At 31.2% G+C, this 22,426-nt stretch overlaps 1 pseudogene; it reads left to right on the top strand.

The window, feature by feature from the left end:
- Positions 1-7,392: 7,392 nt before the first annotated feature.
- LOC121232244 (uncharacterized) lies at positions 7,393-12,561 on the top strand (annotated as a pseudogene).
- Positions 12,562-22,426: the final 9,865 nt, after the last annotated feature.

The raw sequence follows: 22,426 nt of genomic DNA, 5'->3' as shown, positions 1-22,426 counted from the left end.
ACCTCCACAATATGATTCGTAGTCAATTTACACCTTTAGCTAGTAAAATAGGACTTTTACACTTTATGCGATTTAGTTCTTTTTTTCACAATTAAGCTCACAAACGCTAAAATTAACTCACCAAATTTTTCATGCACTCATATAATCATGCTATAACACATAAAATAACATTAAAAATAATTTCTCTAGCCTCGAAATAGTGGTCCCGAATCCACTGTTCCGATTAGGCCCAAAATCGGGCTATTACACATTGTTTGACCTACATGCATAATTCTTGTCTACTGAGTTAATTGTGATTTTGCCTGTTTGATTTCATCTCCATATTTTATTTCTTTTAGGCTGAATAATTATGATTGATAAAGTTAACCGTATCTTGCTTATAGTATAATTAATTAAGTCTAAATGAAAAGAGGACACTTAATGAAAATTGCATGTTAAATTTATGTTCATGACTATTAAGTACTTGCTGAAACTTATTTTTGACACTTGATTATTCTCCAAATTAAAATTCTATTCCATTATAATAAATTATGATGCTTTTGTGGTTATGAGTACAGCTTAAAACGTGACTGACTGAGTAACAGGGTAGGGTGCTTGGGTTGTCATCCTATTTTGTCAAAAGGTTGTTTAACGTGTTAGGTGTAACGCCCCTAACCCAAATCCATCACCGGAATAGAGTTACGGAGCATTACCGAAGTTACCGATTTATTTATTAGATATTTTAGTTTCTCTAATGTTCATATTTGGAACCAATTAAAATCAAACATATTGTCCCTTAGACGTACTTATTTTTCTCGAAATGTTTTACTTGAATTTATTACTCGTTCTCAATATACTTAATTTCCTTGTATCAACGTATCAAAGATAATTACATATTTACATGTCATGATAAATATCATTTTTTTGCCATTTCTTCATAAACATAAATCAGGTAATTCATTATATTGATATTTCATGCATTTAAAAATACAATTCAAGTTACACTAACTTACCTCGTTGTTTGTTCATGTTTATAATTTTATTAATCCGATATCTTTTCTTTTCCACGTTCAAGTCTCGTATTCGAGTCATCCGGATCTTTATAAATAAATTTGATCATCATTTTCATTTATTTAATGTTCTAATACATTCAATTAATACTCTAAACAAAATTACCATTTACCCTTAAACTTTTAATTAATGACGATTTCATCCTTAGGCTCAAAAAATAAAATTCTTACAATTTAATCCTTATTTCCAGCCGTTATTCTCATACAAATTGATAACAACCCATGAATTTTATAAAATATCAGAATTTTCCATAATTTCAACACTTTTCAATTTAATCCTTAAAACATGTTTTTCCCCGACTTGAACTAAATTAATAATTTCATTCAATTTTGAAATTTTAAATAATAAAATAATTCATTTCATGCAAATTGGTCATTTCTAACATTTTTATAAAATTTCCCATAAATTTTTACTTTTATTCAATTTAGTCCTTGAGCCTAAAACATGCAAATTAGCCATGCTAGCTGAATATTCATACACATTTTCCTCCTCCTCCTCTCCATTTCACATCCTTAATTAACATAACATGCTACAAGTAACATTATCAATAATTTTACTATTTACTTATATGTATATTAAAAAATGTTCATTTGCGTCATAGTTACTAAATTATTTATATCTTGAGCTACAGAACTCAAAATTAAGATTTGATAATTTTCCATGAAACTATACTTACGTATCTTATGACCCTAAAATTTTCAGAATTTTCGGTCCATCCAATAAGTACAGTTTATTCTTTAAAGGCACCCTTATTCTGCTGTCTAATAGTTCCGACCCTTCTTTACTAAAAATTAATTATCTCATTGTACAAGATTCGGATGATGTTATCGTTTATTTCTATTGCAAATAGACTCATTCATTATTTTAAAAATATATCTTTAAGAACCTAATTATTTTCCTACAAATTTTTATGATTTTCTAAATTCATAACAGGGGAACCAGAAATCATTCTGACCTTATCTCACAAAATTTATTATATCTCATGATTCACAATTCCATTGCTTACATGGTTTCTTCTATAAGAAACTAGACTTAATAATATTTAATTTAATATTTTATTCATTCTCTAATTTTATTTCTACAATTTTTGGTGATTTTTGAAAGTTAGACTACTACTGCTGCTCAAAACTGTTTTAGTACAAAATGTTAATTATTAAGTTTATAACACCCTTATTTCCTTTCTCTACAATATTTCCCACCACTTTCTCTTATTTTTCTTCACTAATATATCAAGAGCATGGAACTATATATAAGAAAACTCTACTTTAGCTTCATTTCCATGCTTTTTCAATAATATCAAACTTAAAAATACATGGAAATCTTGATGTTTTTACCTTGTCTTATTGTTTCCAATCTTTTAACTTGATTTTCTCTCTCCTCCAGCTTCTATTTCTTGAATTGATTTTCTCTCTCCTCCAGCTTCTATTTCTTGAATCTAACTTGATATTCTAGCTTCCCATAGTCTACTTATTATTTTTCTCTCTTGGTAACCATGAATTTTTTTTTTTTGATTTCTAGGTGAAAATGATGAATTTTTTGTGGAAAGACTAAATTGTAAAGAATGAAAATTTTCTTTTTTTCTCTTCTCTTCTTTCTAACGTGAGATGCATGGACAATGATGGAGTATGTATGTGTTTTTTTTTCCACACACACACACACACACACACACACACACATATATATATAGACTAAATAAAATAATAAAATAATAAAATATCTTATTAAAATATTAAATAAATAATAATTATCTAATTAAATAATTATAAAATATCACCAACATCATCATTACTTTCTAGATTTATCTCTCTTCCAATTGATCATTTTGCCCTTTATGATCTTTTAAAATTCCATTCTTGAGTCATCACTTAATTTGGTAAATTTGTAATTTAGTCCCTTATAATTCTTCACCTATTCAATTTGGTCCTAATTCATCAATTTTCCTTGGTTTCTAGATCATTCCACCCTTAAAATATTTGTACTATTAGTCCTTCAACTTTTTTATATTCACACTTTAATCCCTTAAATTTTGAGTATTTACTCTTGGACCATAAAACTTTTCTCACTTTTACAATTTAGTCCTTTCTTGAATCAATATGTCATAATATACTTCCCAGTGACATAACTCAATTTTCCTCTTCTTGTCACTTTATTTCCTTATTTTACTATATTAAGGATAATATCTTACTGTAGAAATTTTCAGGGTGTTACATTAGGTAACTCCGCTGACCGAAATTAAATAAACATTTTAGGAATATGTTGGGCTGAGTAACCGGGGTGGGGTGCTTGGCTGTCATCTCTCTTTGCGTCAAAAGGTCCGATATGTTCTTAAGAAAAATATAATAAATTAATAGTATGTTGGGCTAAATAACCTGGGTGGGGTGCTTGGCTGTCATCTCTCTTCGCGTCAAAAGGTTCAATGTACTCTTAAGCAATAATAATAATAATAACAAAAAAAAAATTGAAAGAAGAAAAGAAAAGAAAGTGATGTATTAATAATAAAATTGTATTTGGGGACTAAAGATGGAAACAAATAAAGTGTCTTGGTAAGTTTAGTAAATTACCTAATTTTCATGAAATAATCCAAGTCAATTTTAATTTTTGTGTGTATTAATTGAAATACTTTTTCAGTTTACTTAAAGCAAGCTAAATGTTCTCTTTATTTTTTTATATGCATTATGCCTACTTTTTATAAAACTTTAGAGTGGTACTTCTTTCATGGCAATTTCTAAATTTCACAGTGGATAGGAACCATACTTGAGGGCAAGCATTGGCTAAGTAGGGGGAATTCGATAATACTCTAGAACGACATATTTTTATGTCCTAATTGCATGTTTATTTTGAGTCTGGCCCTACTAATTTGAGCTATTTATGGTCTTTTATCTTTCAGGGACTAAATTAGAGGCAAAAGAAAATTTAAAGGTAAAAAGTACAAATTTAGAGATAAAATGGGCAACATGTGACATAGGGAAAAAAATGGTGCCAAAAATGCAAGTATGGAAGACATAAGGGCAAAAGTGCAAAAGAAGAGATTTTATAGCAAAAGACTCTATTTAATATTTAATTATATTAGGATAATTATTAAGGATTATTATTTAGATTTAATTTTAGGATTCATTTTCATTTATCTTAAATTATCTTAAATTATTTTTATTTATCTTTTAGAATTTAATTAGGAATAGAATAGGTTTTCTAATACTATAAATAAGGGATAGAGTGACACAAATTTGACTCATCTTTTCTGTAAACACTCTCTCCCCCCCCCCAAAAAAAAAGTTTAACCTTTTTGTTCTTTCCATATTTTTTCTAATAAAAGTTTCATTTTAATTATATTTATTTCTTTTTCCCCAAAAATCATGAGTCACTAAATTTGTCTAGCTGAAGGTTATCAAAGTTCCTCAAAAAGGGTTCATAAGGCTTAGAATCTGTACTTAGCCTTCTCAACGAATATTCATCGTTTCTCTGTATTACGGGGCTAACGCTTCCGTCCATATCCTTTAAAAGGTGATCTTTTCAACGTATGCAAAGGTGGCCGCTTTGTATGTTTTGAGAAGGTTGCACAGTCGGTTCGTTAGCTTACTGCGTCAAAGGTTGGCGAGCCCAAGAGACAAAATGGTGTGGGATTCGCCATTGAGAAGTGATGATCTAGCATAAGATGATCCCACAGAAGCGATTATTGGCTAGAGTCAGGTTTCGCTAAATTGTAAGTCTAAATTCTTAGAGTTGGTGGTTGTAGGCATCCTCTTCCACTATAACTGACTTATTCTTTTTGAGAAGGATCACCTAAAAGCCAATGATTGAACCCAAGGCGGATCGAGACAACCGGAGGTTGAAATCTCTCAATAAAAACACATTTTCCTCAACTCTATTTATTTCTTTATCTTAATTTTAATTTTCGAAATTTCAATCAAAACTTTTAATTCTGTTTTTATTTTGTTTTTTTTCATATCAAAACTTTTAATTCTGTTTTTTTTATTTTTTTCCCAGGTACGCAGGTTTTCTTGGGCACGATTCTAACCAGGATTTCGAGGAACAAGCAATTGTTCAAATCCAGTCCCTGAGGATTTGACTCTACTTCCCTTATACTATTATTTTTATTACTTTTAATATTTTATAGGGATAGGATATTTTTGGTACTCTCAACGACCGCATCAGGTATGCATTTGAATTTGTCTGCTAACCTTCTCTAAGGAAGTTAACATGATCTTTTAGGAAAATTGATATATTAAATTGCAATATGGTTGCTCTTTGGTTCTACAATTTCACATGTATCTGAGTTGCTAAATCTCTGTACTGGAAACTAGGATGTAACAAATGTCACCATAATTAAGTAGTGAATATATAGGTTATACAGAATTGCCCCATGCTTTTATATTTTCTAACAAAACACCATTTCGCTAATTTGAGACTCGTAATGAGTTATAATGAGCCTTCTTTGTAGCAGTTGGTGAAAACAAATATCGCTAGTAGTCAAATAATTTGTAAAGAGATGGTGTATGTTTATGCCAGTTCTAGTTGCCTACAAACTTCTAAACTTGTATTTTTATGTCTTGATTTGATTGGATGCCCTAAAGACGTTTTTGTATTTGCAGGAGACCTGGTTAGAGTAGAATAAAGCTCAAATGGAGTGTTTTTTTAGAATTCACAGATAGTTGAAGTAACGCCAAAGTATGTTTTCAAGAAGTAAGAGAATAAATACAAGGTGTATGATACCACAGTTGAAGGTCGAGAAGCTATACAAATACCTTTTTTTTTAACATTTCACATGTGGTAGTTAATTCTTTTCTACATCTTAATATTATTAGATGTAGGAAAGAGGCATGCAACACCAATCCTCCCTTTTATATCAATACCAATTTATGCTCCTGCATATGCAACAATGATGTATTAGCTTCCATTATAAATGGTTAGTTTTAGATATGAATCTTATCAGAAAGGCGCACCAATGTAGGTTGTGAAAGGGAATTTTTTTCATTTCCGGTAATGTACAAGTCAAAAACCTGAAAGATGCGTCGGATTTTTATGTACCGAATGTTGAATGAGTCCGGTGGTTCTAAATAGAATTTGATTCCCAAATATTATGTGTTTCATGCATTCTTCCGGACTCCTAATTTCATTGTGTGCCCCAGCTATGCCCATCTCTAAAGATCTACAAAGTACAAAAGAAAAGAGTTTTTTGTTTTTACTCGAACGGCGTGTTAGGCCAATTTTTAGAAAGTGCAGGCGGGCCCTAACTGGGTGCTTCGTTTTAACTCTATTCGTAAAGTACATTTGGTGTTGCGGATGGGACATTAGGTAATAACTCAAGTCTACATCAGACTTATGATTGGGGGCGAGACAAGCAAAATTTGATTTGATTCAATAAAATTGAAATAAAATTTTAATTTCGAATTAATCGAATCTCAAATAAGTAATTTGAGTTTTGAGTTCGAGTCGAGTAAAATTTGATAATTCGAATAACAGATTAATCTGAATATCTGTTTAGTTCATATTAATTATGAAAATGAACAAATTAGTTTATCAACAAAAATTGCAAAATAATTTATAAAATTCAAAATATTTATAAAAATTCCAAAATTCATTTTTTTTTAAAATTCTAAAGAATATAAAAAGAAAGTAAAAATTTTAAAATTTTTCTAAAATAATAATTTTGAAACTTAAATAAATTAATTAATAATTCAAGTTTACACTAAAGTATCTTATTTTTTATTATTTTGCTTTTGAAAATATTTTTAAATATATATGTTTTCAAAATTTTGTACTATAATATAGAATTAGTTATACTATAATAAGATTTTAATTTGATAAGTTTAATTTTTTTTAATTTAACTCAAATAATTTCACTCAATTTGATTTGATACGACTCAAATTTTATTTTACTCGACTCGAAAAAAATTTAAATTGAGTTAAGATAATACAACTTATCATTTCAAAATTTTTTCATTGAAAAATTTTCATATCATAAAATAAAACTCGTTGATTCGATGGAATACTCACTGATGATTGCATTAGAAAAGCTGGGAGTATGACAAACTTGCCTGTATCATAGCAATTATTAGTCGTAATGAGGGTAATTCTGTAAAATCATGGACTCTAGGAACAACCCCAAAAATGACCCACCACAGGAAGCAACCTGAAAGTTGGCTTCGTTTCTAGACAGACTACTTCACCTGAGGAACAAAACCAGATTGTACATGCTTGAATGGTCTACTTTTATTTGAACCACTATTTTCGAACATAATCCTTATTCACAACTGTGGTAAACTAAACTTGTTCACTCATAAATTCAACTTATGCTAGCCATCATTGTCTCCTCTAAATTGACGAGCTTCATACAACAGAGAGATGAAAAGCCAGGTAGCTTTCACTGATAAGGACGACAGTGAGTCATGTATATCGGCATACTGTTGGTGGCTAACAGCTACTAAATTCGATGAATGTGCTAAGCTGAAGCTGGACTTTCCTGACATTTCCATTCTAGCGCCTAGGTGAGACTACTTAGAGAATTAGAGACATTGGTGGGATTCTCTGGTTTCGGCAAGAGCTCACTTATAAATCTTATGTACAGTATTCTTAATCAATTGATAAGCTATAAAAGTAACATGTTTTTAATCCTATTCTTGATACGTTTTTAGATGATTTATTATGTAAATTAGTGAATTTGATGCTCCTAATCTTTTAAATTCATATTTCTATACTTAAGTGAGCATAGGGGAGTGAAATGAGCGAAAATCAGGCCAAAAGCAGACAAAATAAGCTGTTTTCAGGATCCACACGGCCTGGGCATTTCCACATGGGCTGACCACACGCCTATGTGCCAGTCCATGTCGATTTCGCACCTTGTTTCTCTTTTACGCCGAAAAAAGCTAATTTTTAGGGATTTTGAGCATTTTAAAGTTTACAAATATAGTAGAAGAGGATCTAAGGGAGGACACGCAGAGAAGAACAAAGAAAAGACTCGAAGAACGTTATTGGATTCATTTCAGAAGCGGATCTCTTTCAAGATTGAATATCTCCATTCAATTTCTTTTGAAGTTTTATTGGGTTTCTTTATGTGTTGTTGTTTTCCTAACTTTGAGATGATGTTATTCTAGACTATGAACTAAATTCCCTAGATACCTAGGGAATATGAAACCTATATGAATCTTATTATTTGAATTCTGAATTACATGATAAATACTTGATTCTTATTCTAAATTATATATGCTTATTTCGTGTTTTAATATTTTCAGGATATTAATTCATGCTTAATGTGATTAATTCAGTATACCAAAAGTCCGCAATCCTACAAATAGGACGATATAAATCAATCGGATTAGAGTCAAATCTAATAGGGCAATCCATAGATCGAGTTAATGCGACAATAAGGGTTTTAATTAGAAAGAGATTTCAATTGTTCAACCTAAAGTCAATTGTTTTTATTCTCAAAAGAGATATTAACATAATTTAGGGATTTCTACGAATCAAGGCACAAGTGAATAAATTGTTTGATTTAGATTCAAAATAATAAGTGAAATGTAAGTGGATTCTTTCCTAGGTATTGCCTATTTCATTGGTTTTATTCGATTATTTTTCCTAATTTATTTTCTGTTGCGTTCCTAGTAATAGTAAGTACTAGTACTTTTAGTCTTCGTGGATACGATATTCCCGACTCACTATAGCTATACTATTATTCAATAGGTGCACTTACCTTTGTAGTAATTTTAGTTAATTTAGTTAACATCATCTGTCTGGCTTAATACCCTTTGCTCAAACATCATCAGTGTACAACCCAATTTTGGCCCGGGTACAAACCAAGACCCAAACTAAACCTCAACTAAATCAGCCCAAATCCCATTACAAACCCAATAAAAACTAACCCAACAGAACCAAGCCCAATTAGCCCACAACATTTTCAAAAAAAATAACCCTAGCCCCCCTAATCCAAGTGGTGCCACAACCTACCATAGCCTCTGCCAGTCAGCCACCGCCACCATTCTGTCACGTCGGCCACTTGTCACCACCGTTGTTGACTTTGCCACCTGCAAACGGAGAAAAAGAGGACAGGCAAAGCAGAGAAACAGTAGAAATAAAATCAAATGTAAATGGCTATAAAAAGCCCCAAAATCTATCAATATAAAGAGGGTTTTTTCTTTAGAATCAATACAAAAAAAATAGATTTTCAAAATCAAAATAGAGAGTGAATATTAAACAAAGAGTTAATCAAAAACAAAATTCCAGTCAACAACTCAAGAGGTGATTTCATTTTTATTTTTATTTTTATTTTTTCTTCTTCTTTTCGAATCTACTCAAATATATTCATACATCTATATTTTCTTTATTTTTCTTAAAAAAACAATTTATATAAAAATATAAAAAAATACATTTTTTGCACGACGGCCGGCGACGGCGGATCACGGCGGCGATCGGCCGAATTCCTTGCCGGAGTTTCAGCCCTTACAGAGAGAAGAATAGAGAGGGGGAAGTTTTTTTTTAAAAACAAATGAAGAATGATTTTTAAAATAAAAAAAAATTATGACTTTTATAGGCCTTCAAAACGACGTCGTTTTGGGGCTGGCCTTAAACACCCAAAACGACGTCGTTTTGCCTTGGCCGACCCGAATCCGACCCGACCCTCCTCAGGATCCGCGTGTTTTTAAGTGGAAGGGCTAATTGCACTTTTAGCCCTTCCGTTTTTTTGTTTTCTAATTAAATTTTCGTTATTTCTAATTTTACCCCGCAATTTGTTTCGATTTCAAATTGGTCCCTCTTGATGCTGTGCATTTTGGAAGGGAAGGGAAAATTTCCCTTTTGGTCCCTCCTTATTATTCGCGCGTTCCAATTCGGTCCCTCGCTTTATTTTTATTCCAGATTTGCCCCAAAATTTTATTTTTAGGTTCGATTTAGTCCTTTTTTTTGTTATTTTCACTATTTTAGTATTAAATTAACTAATTTAATATATATTATTACTACTATCATTATTTTACTATTATTTATATTATTATCATTATGATTATTACTATTATCATTTTTTTAAATTACTGTTACTATTATTTTTTTACTATTTAATATATTATTATTACTTTTTATTATTACTACTATTGTATTATTACTATTATTATATTTTCATCTATTTATTTTCTTATTATTTATCTAGTTTTTATTTCTTATTTATTTATATTTTTTTTATTATTATATTTTAAGTATTATATCTCTATTTATATTTATGTATTAATATCATAATTTTACTATTGCTATATTTTTTATATTATTATTTTTTTTATATTTCTTTTTTACTTATTTATTTGCTTATTTCATTCTTTTTATTGATCTTTAAAGTTTTTCAATAATTCTTGTTTTACTTGTTCATTTATTTCTTTTTATATTAGCATCATTTTCATATAATTGCTCATATTTTTATTATCAGCATTGTCGCACTTATGATCATGTTATTACATATGTTAGCACCGTAATTTGCTTTTATATTTCACTATAAATCACGTCATATTTTTACTCGATACATTAAAACGTTGTTTCAAATAAGCAATATTTCGTATTTTGAGATTCGAAAAGTCGTTCCCGAACTTACGGGGTTTTGATTTTCTCGATAAATCCAAACATACGAATGTTTTAAATTTTTTTTTAAATAATTTCGGTATTAAGAAAAAATTGTATTCTAACTTACGAAGTACGATTTCTTTCTAAAAATCGAGAAAAATCAAATATCTTTCAAAAATGAATTTTTCGGCATTCACTCGTATATTCGGAGTTTCAAGACATTGTGTCCTAACTTATGGAACATAATTCTTTTTCTCGATTAACGTAAAATATGCTTCTTTTTCAAAAAAAAATTCAATTAAGCAATATTTTAACGATAGATCGTATTTTCTTCAAAGTTTTCAATTTTCGACACTAAGACACTAATTAATCAACTAAGCACTAATTTTTGGGCGTTATGAGGGTGCTAATCCTTCCTCGTACGTAACTGACTCCCGAACCCGTTTTTTCTGAATTTCGCGGACCAAAATCGTTATTTAAATAAATTAAATCATTTATTAAAAACAACAACTTTTACAAGGTGGCCCTATCACACCTCATCAAAAAAGATTATTGGCGACTCCCGTGTTTGTTTTCGTTTTCTAAACTAAATCAACCCCGTTTTTCAAAAAAATGGTTTCGAAAATGGTGAGTTTAAAGTTGCATAATTTATACTTTTTATTATTATTATTATCATCTATAGTCAGTAATTGCCTTGTGTTGTGAAAAAGGCTTAGGAAATTGCAGCAAAAAGAGATTTTTGAGTTTTCTCATTTACATGCAGGAAGTTGTTCCAATTACATAACCATGTACATGGAAGAACACAATGTCCTGAGATCAATGCGAAGCGGTTTCTGCGTTTACGATTCAAGAGGATTCGATTATGGTAGAACAAGGGAGGCATTAGAGGAATTATCGAGTTGGATCAGTGAAGAGGTTCATCATAGCCAGCTTTGCTTGAGATATCGCGACAGCAAAATGATGACAGACGATATGGAAAATGATGACATGGGATCGTCTTCAAAGTTCGTGCTGAGAAGAGTGAATTGCGTGATAGTGATAGCTAACATGGCAGAGATTTACCAAGCTTTAAAAGCAGGCGATTTGAAGCCATTAGAGGCCATCAGACAGCTCTTCTGCTGCGCTGCTTTGCGAAAAAGCAGTAAGTTTTGTCTTTAATTGCCGCAATCATAAATTAATAACAAATGACACATACCATGTATAATGATAATGACGCTTTCCCAAGTAGCTCAAAGACATGATGAACCGAATGGTCTTTTTTTGTGCTCATTCAATGTCCTTTCTGTTCCAGATCCTTGAACTATACGTTTCACAAGTCCTAGCCAAGGTTTCCCTTATTATGTGTTGTTAGTACTATCATGACCATTCTTAGTCATATATATCTTACATTCTAAATCTTCCTCAGATGAAAACCCTCTCGTGATCTTGACACAGAGTGACTTGTTATCCACCGAAGAGAGGATCGATGGCAGGCTGAAGATATGCTAATGTCTGTATATATCGGAGACCAATGGCGTTTATGACATAGTATGCCTTACAAAATACGGATTTCTCGAAGAAGAATGTGATCCAGTGTCAGCCTATGCCTTAACTGAAGTTGTGTACAGGGCACTGCTTATCTCAGATAGAGGACAGCTCCCAAAGAAAAGATTCCATCACCGGGCACTGTTGATATTACTATGCCTTGTACGTTTCATCGGTGTATGCTTTGCTTTCCTAGCTGATGTTTGTTCCAAACTTGGGGAGAAGGAGAAACTGATCAGGATATGAATTCAAGAGATCAACAGCTTAACACCAAGAATTTTATATTGACTCACTGACTTGACATGCCAGACCGAGTTGAGACTCTTCATCATCTGGTTTTATTACTCACTCATGTCTTATTAATTTGTAACCATATGAAAGAATAGGACTGTTTGGTAGTGTAGTTATGCAGTCGAGAAAATTGTTGCTCATATTTGTAATAAATTTTGGGACATACTTGTTTTCTAATTTCCTCTTCAAATTGCAACAGGAACAATTCATCCTTTTCACCACACAGCCGTAAAAATGGATGATTTGGGCATCTTATGAACTTAAAAGCAGGGAAAAAGAAAGACGACTTCATATACCATCAAGTAAACAAGTTGTAGATAGGAATGAATCCTTTTGGTGTTCATTAAGCCATATGAACCAGAAAAGTAGGGAGGGAGTGTTGTCAATTGTGGTACCCTTTTATCTTTGCATTTGGACCTTTAGTTGCTGTACCCCCCAACAACATCATTAAATCTTCTACTCTCTTTCTATTCTTAATGCATTAGAGCACCCTCTCGTTTATTTTTTTTTTGGTCTTTTTATTTTTTTTGGTAAAATATCATAAAAAGAAGCCTTAATAATGTACCTAAGTTTATTATTTTTTCTGTTATTTTTTTAGTCTAATATGGTACAAAAATTATACATTTTGATACTTAGAATTAACAATATTAATTTATTAATACTTAATTCGAGTTTTAGAGTTAATTTGATGAGAACTTATAACTGGCTAATAGTATAGCAATTAACTTTCATCAAAATGACCTTAAAACTCAAATTAAGTAGCTGACAAATTAAATGCAAAAGTAAACAAATTCACAATTAACACTGAATTTATTCTACTAACAAAATTATGAAAAATATATATATAATTATATTAGTAATTAACTTTCATCAATTTAACCCTTAAACCTGAATTAAACTCTAAATAGTTAACATTATTATCTTTAAACACTAAAATGTATCAGACTTAAGTACTAATTGATATATTAAACTAAAAAAAGACATTTATTGATTGAATATAAACCCACTCAAATTCAATTATTTTAGTTTATTGTCTTGCTCAAATACAAATGTATTTCTATTCCCACGGGTTAATAGATTGATGAAATATTTACATAAAATATCAAATTAAAATATATTAGTACGAACGTTAATTAATTTCAATTAATGTAATTTTGAAGGTAAATAAAATAATTATATAATTAATCATTAATTAAATGAGTATTAATATCGATTACTCTTTGTTAGAAGCTTAATCAAATAAATTATACAACTATTTTGAGTGGAAATGAATAACACAATTTATCAAACATTTATTCATCATATTGAATCAATGTAACTACGAATAAAAAGCATAAGAGTATTAATATTATTGTACAATCATAAATATGAATAAAAAATAATACACATCTGATTAATCAACGCGATACAGAGCATAATAAATTAAAAATCATAATAAATTTAAATTTATGGTTAAATTTAGACAAAAAAATAATCTAAAAAAAACCTTACATATAACACTTTTGCATAATAAAATTCAAATCTGGATCATCAAAATCTCAAAACATCTACCATAATAACACAATAAAAAAATTTACCCATATAAATAAATGCTTGATATTATAGTTTAATTATCAAAATACCAATTTTTTAAGCTACGTGGACGGAGAAATGGATTGAATTTCATTAACTAAAAATATTTTTAATTTTATAATCATCTTGCTTTTAAATTTCAAAATATGTTTTTATATATCATTAAATAGTTGGGTGTAATAGTAAGACATATTGCACTCTCCAAGGAAAAATATAAGTTTAAACATTGAAGATAACATTATTAGAAGAGTACCCATGAACCACGTGAATTGTTTTTTATTTTTCTTACAAAAATTTTAATGTTTATATACATATTCAAGCATTATTTTATTTATTTTACTGTATTAAAAAGTTTTTTTACAATAATAATTTTAGGATATATATATATTAATTATAATTATATGTTATTTATTAATCTTCTTTAAAAATTTTAAAAAATTTATTGACCACTGATAATTTTACATCCATTTTGGACTACTAAATCTTTAACTAAATTACATAGTATTTATTATTAATTATTTATATTTGGCCAATGACCAATGACTGATGCTGAGGAGTATATGTTTAATGTTGCAGAAATAATAGCCCAAAAATATGAAATGCTAGAGTAATTAGGATACTTATTTTTATTGTTAACTTTATTAAAAATTGATTGTTAATTATTTTTTTGGACTAACATATTACATTTGTAACTTTTTTAGAGAATTTTTCAATTTTATAATTAAAATTTCTACTATTAAGTATCATACAAGAAATTACGATGTAATTAGACTCTATTAACCAGGTTTTTTTAAAGAATTAATTTTTTTTAGTTATAGGATAATGTAATTAATGATGTGGTATGTACTATTATTTGTGTTTGTACTTGGATATTCATCTAGATATAAAAGATTGTGTCAGACCACTAATTTAGTCTTCTTCTTTTGGAAAAGAGGCTAAGTAGGAACAAATCTTGGAATAGCTCTTTTGTCAACATCTTCCTCGAGTATCTGTCGGAGTTGTAACACCTCTTAACCCTTATTCGTCACCAAAATAGGGCTACGGAGCATTACTGGACATTTCAGAATAAATACGAACAATCATATTATAATAATATAATATACACATCATAATTTAATCATAATGTCCCTTTATTGAGCCCTGAGGCCAAAATCACGTTTTAGAAACAAATCGAGACTTAATCAGAAGTTCAGAAAATTTTTCATGAAATTTTAAAATTTTTCTTAAGTACAGGGCTCACACACCCGTATGCCCAAGGACACGCCCGTGTAACCTTAAACACGCCCGTGCTTCAGGTCGTGTCCAACCCTGTGTAAATCTCTGACTTAAAGCCACACGGCCAGCCACACTATAACACCCCTAACATGTGTCCATCGCCGAAACAGGATTATAGAGCATTACTGGAGTTTTCAGAACATTTACAGATAATTCATGTCAATTATTATTCATTTTTTGAGACTATTCATAACGTCCATTAAATGTACCCTCGAGGCCCAGTACAAGTATTAGAATCGAGTCGGAACTAAATTAGGAACTCTAAGAATTTTTTGCGAAATTTCAAAAATTTTCCTAGATGTAGGGCACACACGCCTGTGTAGTCAAGGGACACGCCCATATGACCCTAGGACACGCCCGTGCTGCACGCCTTGTTCAACCCCGTGTAACTTTCTAACTTGTGCCACACGACCAATCACACGCCCGTGTGTTAGGCCGTGTTGCAATTTAATTTTTCAAAATTAAGTGCAGGTTTCACATGGCCAAGACACACGCCCGTGTTCTAGGCCGTGTAGCATACACAGTTGAAACACACGCCCGTGTGCTCAATTCTGAGCATTCTGTTTCTCAAATTTTAAATTTCAGTAGACACAATGCCAAATCACATGCCCATATGCCAGGTCGTGTGTCACACACGGTCAAGACACACGCTCGTGTGTCAACCCGTATGGACAAAATAGAGTCATTTCCTAGCTTTATTTCTCACCCAAACTTTGCTAATAACCTACACCAAATTTACATTCCTATACCAATCAATCCAAGCATTATAACCAAGCTAATATTAACATCTAATATGATATTTTATCATATGCATTTATGATTATAATCTTACCTTTGTTTAACTTATATATTAAGTATAACTTGATCAATCATTTTCAATATACTTAACACATAGATATTTGCCATAATATAACCTTATAAGTATATCAAAACAAAACATTATTAGCCATACCAATGGCTAATTTACAAACCGCATTCATATGCCAACAATGGTCAAGTTACCTATACATGTCATTATACCAAAATAAGTTTATTATTTATATCAAAACACTTTAGTGGATAGCGTGATAATGCTCCAACCAATCTCCAACTTTCGCGAGCTTCCGAGCACTATAAAACAGAAAAAATAAAACCTAGTAAGCATTATGTGCTCAGTAAGTTTGTATAATAGGAATTAAACTTACCAATCTCATTTATTAAATTTAAGCATACAAAACATGTTTTTCATCAATTTGGAAAATTACCTAAACACATGCGCTCAATCAAACAAGTTAGTTACATAAATCTCATGTATATCAAACAAGCATAGATGAACTCATCATGAAACACTTCATCGGGAAATTCAGAATCATTCAAGACATAAATCTATTTATCTTATCATTTCTTCATGTCAAGAATTTTGTCTATTGAATTATTGAATTATCGATGGATACTCAAATAGTACACTCAAGGTGTACATATTTGTAAACCGTCAATTCTTAATTGAAGGTACCCATTAGGGCACATATTCAGGGGGCACACTCTCGAGCCACATGTCAGGAGGCTCAAGCGAGCCATGTAATCATGTAACAGGACACTTATTCGGGCATAAGAGTTTTTACTCAGGGAGCTCATAGAGCTAATCAGATATAAAGAGATATTATTAAGGAGTACCGAATAAGGTAGTAGAGAGTTCAAACAAGCTTAACAGGACGCTCATGAAGAGCTGCGCTTATGTCAGCATTAAATGCAGGATCACAACCGATCGCATGTCAGGATGCTCACAAAGAGCTGCGATAGTGTGCAACACATGATAAATCACTACCGATCAAAATGCTCGCATAAACTATTTATTAGAATGCTCGAAAGGGCTATATCAAGATTACTCGTCCAAGCTAAATCATGTCTGCAACATATGCAAGATCACTTTCAATGTGGGAAAATCATATATATCCATCGAAATTCAATATTCAAACAGAATGTAACATTTTTGGGACTTATTTCAGGCATAGGTATATTTCATACATTTACAATATTCTTATAATTTATACAAGCACGTATCACATTCAATTCAAATACAACATTCAATTCAAATATAATAACATGTATAAGTAAGTTACACGAACTTACCTCGATAATAGTTCGTATAAGAAAATCTACTAATCCGAAATTTTTTCTTTTCCTTGATATAGCTTCAAATTTGAGTTATCTGGATCTATAAAAATGAATTTAATCATCAATTTATCACATTTCATATTCAATTGGACTCAATTTACATCCTAGACAAAATTACCATTTTACCCCTAAACTTTCCATAAATTCCAATTTCATCCTTAGGCTCAGAAAATGAAATTCATGCAATTTACTCCTTATTCCAAGCCTAACCAAAATTTCAATATAAAATTTACAACATATTCTATAAAATTTAGAATTTTTTCTTCAATTTTCACAACTTTACAATTTAGTCTCTAAATTACAATTTCATCAAAATTCACTTTATAAAAGTTATTTATCTATAAGTAACCTTTCATATTCTACCATAAATTTCAAATTTCAACATATTCATCCATGAAAAATATTTTATACTTTGACAAATTTTCAAATTGATCCCCAAAATAGATAAATTAGACTATCTTGGTTTTAAAAATATAAAAATTACTAAAAACGGGGCTTGAATACTTACCCAATTAAGCCAAGAAAGCTTGTTTTCTCTTTCCTAGGGTTTCCACGGAATGTTTGGGGAAGAAGATGATATAAAATGATTTTATTTCCTATTAATTATTTATCATTTATTAATTTTTCTCATTTCCAATTTAGTTATTACCCTTTTCTAAATTTCCATGGATGAATCATCAAAAATATCTACTAACTTTTCTTTAATGGTCTAATTACCATATAAGGATCTCAAGTTTTGAATTTCATAGCTATTTAATCCATCTAGCTACAAGAATTCAACTTTTACATTTTATGCAATTTAGTCCTTTCCGTAATTAACCACATAATCGGTAAAATTTTCTTATCAAAATTTTCATATGATCTTCCTATCAAAATGCAAACCACGCAAAAATATAAAAATATATTTTCTTTTCGGCTCGAATTTGTGGTCCCGAAACTACTGTTCCAATTTCACTGAAAATGAGCTGTTACAACTCTCCCCCCTTAAGAATTTTTGTCCTCGAAAATCTTACCAGTAAAGAGATTTGGATATTGCTTTTTCATGGTATCCTCCAGTTCTCAGGTAGCTTCTTCTATACCATGCCATTGCCAAAGAACTTTTACTAAAGCCACATTTTTGTTCTTTAATTCGTGTGCTTCACGAACCAAGATTTTAATTGGTTCTTCACTATATGTCATATCAGGCTGAATCTCTACCTTTGACAGAGAAATAACATGTGAAGGATCTGATCAATACCATCGTAACATAGACACATGAAAAATATTATTAATCAGATCAAGTTCTAGTGGTAAGGCTAACGGATATACAACAGGTCCAATTCTTTCTGTGATTTCATATGGCCCAATAAACCGTGGACTTAATTTTCCTTTACGGCCAAACCGGAGAACTTTCTTCCAAGGTGATACTTTCAAGAATACCTTGTCACCAACCTGAAATTCTATTTCTTTTCGTTTAAGATCCGCATAGGACTTTTGACGATCAGAGGCTGCTTTCAAACTGTCCTGAATTACTTTCACCTTTTCTTCAATTCCACGAACTAAGTCAACTCCGTGTATCTTTTTCTCATTAAGCTCTATCCAATACACTGGAGTTCTACATTTTCGGCCATACAAAGCTTCATACGGTGTCATTTTAATACTGGACTGATAACTATTATTGTAAGCAAATTCAACCAAAGGTAGATATTTTTCTCAGTTACCTTCAAATTCCAAAATACAACACCGAAGCATATCTTCCAAAATATGTATTACACATTCGATTGACTATCAGTTTAGGGATGGAATGCAGTGCTGAAATGTAACTGTGTGCCCAAAGCTTCTTGCAGCTTACTCCAAAACCGTGATGTAAATCGAAGATCTCTATCAGAAATAATGGAGATAGGTACTCCATGCAATCTGACAATCTCAGAGACACATAATTCAACCAATTTATCCAAGGAAAAATCTATACGTACTGGAATAAAATGTGCAGACTTTGTCAACCGATCGACAATTACCCAGATGGCATCTTTCTTCTTTAGAGACAGGGGTAACGCCGATACAAAGTCCATGGTAATTCTTTTCCATTTCTATTCCGGTATCATAACTGACTGTAATAACCCGAAGGCACCTGATGTTTAGCATTTACTTGCTGACATATCAAACATTTAGATACATATTCAGAAATATCCCATTTCATACCCGGCCACCATTACATCTTTTTCAAGTCATTGTACATTTTGCTACTGCCTGGATGAACAGACATAGAACCATTATGAGCTTTATTCAAAATCTTTTGTACTAGTTCTGAATTCTTTGGTACACATATTCTGTCTCTGAATAATAAACAATCATCAGACTGAATCTGAAATTCTGAATCAGAAGTCAATTCATACTGTATCCATTTTGCTTGTAACTTGCTATCATTTTTCTAAGCTTTAGAAATCTGTTGTAAAAACGTTCGTCTAGCTTTTAACTCAGCTATGATTGAACCATCATTAGATAACGACAATCGAGTATTCAATGCTCGCAAAGCAAATAGAGATTTTCTACTTAGAGCATCTACAACCACATTGGATTTTCCCGGATGGTAATCAATGACCAAATCATAATCTTTCAATAACTCAAGCAACTTGCGCTATCTCAAATTCAAATCTTTTTGTGACATCAAATGCTTCAAACTTTTATGATCAATGAATATATGACATTTTTCACCAAACAGATAATGTCGTCATATTTTCAATGCAAACACAATTGCTGCTAATTCAAGATCATGTATCAGGTAATTTCTTTCATAGGGTTTTAGCTGTCTTGAAGCATATGTTATTACTTTGCCTTCTTACATCAAAACAAAGCCTAAACCATTTAACGATGCATCATTGTAAACTACAAACTCCTTACCTGCTTCAGGCCAAACTAACGCAGGTGCTTCTGTCAATAAAGCTTTCAACCTATAAAACTCTACTAACATTTATCAGACCACTTGAATTTCACATCTTTCTGCAACAAACGAGTTATCAGAGAAGCTATCATTAAAAAACCATTTACAAACCTCCAACAATATCCGGTAAGTCCCAGAAAACTTCTAACTTTAAGCAAGTTTTTTGGTGGTTTCCAATTTACAATAGCTGAAATTTTACTCGGATCTACTCGAATACCCACTGCAGATACAATATGTCCAAGAAAACTGACTTCCCATAACCAAAATTCACATTTACTAAATTTGGCATACAATTCTTTTTCACACAGTGTTTGCAGCACAATTCTCAAATGATTTGCATGTTCATTTTCATCTCCGGAGTAAACTAAAATATTATCTATAAATACCACCACAAATCTGTCTAAATATGGTCTGAAAATTCTGTTCATCAGATCCATAAACACTGCAGGTGCATTTGTAAAACTGAACGGCATTACAAGAAACTTATAGTGTTCATATCTAGCTCTAAAAGTTATTTTTGGAACATCTGATTCTTTCACCCGTAGCTGATAATAGCCAAAACGGAGATCAATCTTTGAAGGCACCTTTCAACTGGTCAAATAGATCATCAATTCGAGACAGTGGATACTTGTTCTTTATTGTAGCCTTGTTAAGCTGTCTGTAATCAATGCACAGCCTCAACGATTCATCTTTATTCTTTACAAATAAAACCGCGCATCCCAAGATGAGAATTTGGGTCGAGCAAAGCCTCTATCAATCAAATTTTGCAACTGTGCTTTCAACTCTTTTAATTCAGTAGGAAAGGTGCTACGGATATGGGTATTGTCCCCAGAATAAGATCTATAGAGAATTCCACTTCTCTAACCAGTTGTAAACCAGGTTCACAAACAACTGGGACTAGCTGAATATTCGACTCAGATACTTTAATATCCAACACATATGCAAGATAAACATCTTACCCTTTTCTGACATATTTTTGTACTAATATTGTTGAAATCACATTAGATAATCTATCCAGTTTATCAGATTCAACATGGAGAAACTCACCATTCTGACCTTTTAACACAATATACTTTTGTTTATAATTTACCACTGCTCAGAATAACATCAAATTCATTAAAGGGAAATAGCATCAAATCAGCCGAGAAACAATAACATTTTACCATCAACGGGCAGTTTTTACAAATTTTATCTACCATAACACACTAGCATAGGAGGTTTGATACTTTAACCAAAAATTCGGTGAGTTCAACAAATAAATTTTTAACAGACACTAAATTTGTGCATATGTATAAATGTGTAGAACCAGTATCAATCAAAACAGCAATATCAGTATCAAGTAGAGAAAATGTACCAATAATGACGTTTGGTACAGAAGCATCTTCTCTAGCACGAATAGCATATGTCCTTGCCAGTGCTCGTGCCTCAGATTTAACTGTTGTATCCCTTGTAGTACCTCGGCTACCACTGACATTACTAGGGTGACGGGTGGTCTGCCTATCGAAATATCTTTTTCAACCATTTCCGGACAATCTTTAAGAAAATGATCAATAAAACCACATTTATAACATGCTCCACTTCTCAATCGGCATTCCCCAAAATGATACTTATTACAATGTTTACAATTTGGTTTGGAATTACCGACACTTTCAACACTTGTTCTAGATAGGGATGAAAATCTTGGGTTAGAGCGTTGAGAACCTCGCTCTTTTCCCAAATATCCCCCTAATGTTTTAAAACGATCATAATACTTCTTTGATTTCTTAGAAGAAGATGATTGCAAGTTGCTCATAATTTTTTACTAGAAACCCGAGCTTCTCTTTCAGCTTGTTTCTTTTCTTTACTCAATTCTTCAGCTTTGTGTGTTCGATCAGCCAATACCACAAATTCCCTTAATTTAAGAATTCTTATCAACAACTTGATGTCTTCATTCAAGCCCTCATCAAAATGTTTGTACATATCAGCCTCGGTTGGGGCCCACTCTCTAGCATACTTACTCAATCGAAAAATTTCTCGCTCATACTCAGATACAGTCATGTTTCCTTGTTTAAACTCTAAAAATTCTTTCTTTTTCTGATCGATAAATCTCTAACTAATATACTTCTT

Source organism: Gossypium hirsutum, chromosome A07 (genome assembly GCF_007990345.1).
Source record: "Gossypium hirsutum isolate 1008001.06 chromosome A07, Gossypium_hirsutum_v2.1, whole genome shotgun sequence".
Taxonomy (NCBI): Eukaryota; Viridiplantae; Streptophyta; class Magnoliopsida; order Malvales; family Malvaceae; genus Gossypium; species Gossypium hirsutum.
The sequence above is the reverse complement of the archived record's forward strand: the minus strand, read 5'-3'. Positions and strand labels throughout refer to the sequence as shown.